General features: G+C 56.8%; 1 protein-coding gene across 1 annotated transcript in view; it reads right to left on the minus strand.

Annotated features, from left to right (window-relative positions):
- VCL (vinculin) overlaps window positions 1-3,675 on the minus strand; it is a 147,277-nt gene that overhangs the window by 143,319 nt on the left and 283 nt on the right. The gene's annotated exons all lie outside the window — the stretch shown is intronic.

Consider the following 3,675-nt stretch of genomic DNA (forward strand, 5'->3'; position numbering starts at 1 on the left):
GAAGAGCGGAGTGCGCAGGCCAAGCAGTGGCAGTTATAGGGGCCAGCACAAAAGAATATCAAAGAAATTACTGTAAAGTCCAGGGATTCGGGGTGGGGGTGGGGGGAGAATCTATGGGTATCCTGACTTCGATTGAGTTGGGGGTGTGTGTGTGACTGCATCTAGGCCAAGTGGCCAAAAGGGCTGGTAGGTGGAGACGGCATCCCTGGGAAAAGACATTCAGACAAGGTCAATAAAAGCAATCAAGCCCACCTGGCTGCTTGATAAAAATTACATCTTGCACTCAGCTGTACCAGAGCCATAGCGCAGGACACCCATTTATTTAAAAACAAAATTATTGATTGGTGTTTGCTTACTTCGTTTATACCCCACCTTTCTCCCCAACGGACAAAAGGTGGCTGTCATCGCTCTCCTCTCCTCCATATACTCCTCGTAACAACAACCCTGTGAGGTAGGCTAGGCTGAGAGTGTGACTGGCCCAGAGTCGCTTCCACAACAGACGGGTGGGTCTGAACCGGGGCCCCCCAGATCCTAGTCTGAGAGCGTCACCACCACACTAACTGCCTGAAGAACCCAGCCTTGGGTATCCAGTCCTCACTGAAACAGAAGGTCAGAGAAGAGGCAAACTGGACACTGTACAAACCGAAGCAGCTGTTTGCCCCTGGCTGGACGTTGTGTAGGAAAGTGCTGACCGGCCTCTCTGCCTTTCATTCCCCACTTTAAGCTGCTGAAATATATCCAGCCCCCCCCCCCCCCGAATCTGTGCTGAGGAGTTGGGTTTAGGGACACACGTTAGCATTGGTCTTTACTTAAGCATCAGCACCACGGAGACAAGTGCCAGATCTGGGGCTGAACGCAGCACCTCCCTGAAAAAACACAGCCTCAGCATCCAGCCTGACATGTCCACCGTGGGGCCGCTCCAGCTTCCCACAAGCTAAAACATCTCCCTGGAGCAGGCAATGGGTGCAAAAGACCAAGATGCCCGCCCCCTTGAAAGCAGGATCCGCCTTAAGAGCTGTGCGCTGGCTGAAAACCTAGCGATGCATCATAACGTTAAAAAAAGTCAGCTATTTTAGAACCTGTGAAAAGCAGACAGCGCCAGGGAAGCCACGTTACCGGCATTTAGAGACGAGGACCGGTTTAAGGTAGAGAGAGCCGGGGACTAGAAGGCGGCCTTCAACTGTTGCCTTTGGGGCTCGTGAACCAATGAGCAGCACGCAAGCCAGCAAGTAAGCGTCCAATTTCCATGGCTTGCAGCGCATTTCTTTGCAATATCTCATGAAAGGGCAAGCAGGGCTGTTAGGAGCCTTGGGGTGACTCTGAAATAGGCAGCTGCTAAATCCACCTCAATAAAAATGAGCAGACCAGATCCGACCGTGCACAGCTTAAGCAAAGCAAGAAAGGGCTGGGGGGGGGCACATCTGCTCAGCCCCCCCCCCCCGTAACGGGTGACTCTCCAGAACTGCGGGACTTCCACGCTCCTGGCCACAGCTCTCGTACTCACTGGAGAAGGCCTGAAGGAAAAACTGGAAGGCAGAAGGGAAAAGAAAGAGAAGCCAACACCCCAACTGCCCGCAGACCAAAAACAAGAAGAGCCGTTCCAAAAAATGGGACACGCAACGCTGGACTCCTGGAAGTGTAACAGTCCAGTAGCACCTTAAGGCCTAACAGGATTTGGGGCAGGGGAGGAGCCACAAATTGTGTTAGTCTTTAGGGTGCCCCTGGACTCTTGCTCTTTTCTCCTGCTCCAGACAGACTAACACAGCTTCCCTTCGCGGTCTGTCTCCTGAAAGTGTTGTCTGATTTCACCCCTAGGGAAAAAATTAATAAGAAAGCCAGGCATGTTAGGGAATAGAAGGAGGTGGCACCCAACTCACACTGCAATTGCTCAGCTCAGAATATCTTATTGTCCTGTCCAGCATCTGGAAACGTCCGTTTGCTGTTCTGGCTGAGTTGCATAAACTGCTAAATACTCATTGGCTGTTAGCTTTTGGGATCACAAAGCAGTCTGGGAGAGGGGAGGACGGTCACGGAGCCTCCCGTTACTGTTTGGACACGGAAGAGAAGGGAGTGAAGAAAATGGGGGGAAAGAAAGAGCAAAGAGACGGGAGGGAAAAGACGAGTAGCACCCGGTGACAGTGGAAGAACTTGTCCAGAAGTAAAGGAGAACGAAAAGAGGGAAAGTTGCAAGTACTGGGGGGCAAAGAAGAGAACAAAAGAATCCTGTGGCATCTAGAAGGCGCAACTCCCCCCCCCCTTCCCGGCAGCATTTGCTTTGGGGACTGGAGCCCACTTCTCCCAATGCAACAGTGTAGGCTCCACATGCATCAGAATAAACCCACAAAGAAAGCTGGAATCAAGTGCTAAGTCTGCAAAATGCCACAAAAGACTCCTAATTATTTTGGCTGCAGCAGACGAACTCTGCTCTACCCCCCCCCCTCCAAACCGATAGCTCAAATGCCATTTTCAGCAATTGGAAGAGACTCTAGTGACAAGGAGGGAGAAAGGCATAAGAACATAAGAGCATAAGAGAGAAGCCAATGTTGGATCAGGCCAAAGGCCCATCCAGTCCCACACTCTGTGTCACACAGTGGCCAGAAATACCAGGGGCCACCAGGAGGTCCAGCAGTGGGGCCAGAACATTAGAAGCCCTCCCACTGTTGACTCCCCCCCAAGCACCAAGAAGACAGAGCATCCCTTGCCCCAGACATAAGAGAGACGCCCATGTTGGATCAGGCCAATGGCCCATCCAGTCCAACACTCTGTGTCACACAGTGGCCAGAAACACCAGGGGCCATCAGGAGGTCCAGCAGTGGGGCCAGGACATTAGAAGTCCCCTCCCACTGTTGCTCCCCCCCCCCCAAGCACCAAGAAGACAGAGCATCACTTGCCCCAGACATAAGAGAGAAGCCCATGTTGGATCAGGCCAATGGCCCCTCCAGTCCAACACTCTGGGTCACACAGTGGCCAAAAACACCAGGGGCCCTCAGGAGGTCCAAGCATGCAAGGGGGAGCTCCGAAGGATGCCCTGCACACTCCTGCCCTGGGGGGGTCTCCCTCTCCGCCACAGACACCAAGTGCCGGCCACAGCCCCCCCCCCCCCACCCCCCCCGGCACGCCTCAGCCCGCTGCGGACACCTGATGCCGGGACGCCCAGGCCCCGCCCCCTGAGCCCCCTTGCCAGGGCTGCACGCGGCACAGCCGGCCCACGCGTTCGAGGCCAGCGCTCCGAAGAGGAGCGGCCGCCCAGCTGGCCGGGCCGGGGAGTGGTGGGCCAGGGAAGGGCGGCTCTGGCACTGGGCGCCCTCCCTCTCAGCGCCTCTGGGGAAGCAGCGGGCAGAAGAGCCCCAGCCCAGGCGGCGCCTCCCGGGCCACGCAGACGGCTGCGCCCCTCGAGGGCACTCTCCCTCCCCGGGAGGCAGGCGGGCGGGGGATGCCTTCAGCGGCAGAGCTCCGCCGGAGCCCAGCAGGGCGAAGTTTTGCTCCCCGGACCCCGGGCGGGCGCGGCCCACGAGGGGGGCACCGGGGACGGGACGGGACGGCGAGAGCGAAGAAGGGAGACACACACACACACACACACACACACACACCCCGGGGCGGCGGGGCCAGGGAGGAAACTTGGCCGGGAAGAAGTTCCGCGGGGCGCCCCCCCCCCCCCCCCCCCTCCCCCGGACC

The sequence above is a fragment of the Gekko japonicus genome, unplaced genomic scaffold (assembly GCF_001447785.1).
Source record: "Gekko japonicus isolate JY-2015 unplaced genomic scaffold, Gekko_japonicus_V1.1 scaffold484, whole genome shotgun sequence".
Taxonomy (NCBI): Eukaryota; Metazoa; Chordata; class Lepidosauria; order Squamata; family Gekkonidae; genus Gekko; species Gekko japonicus.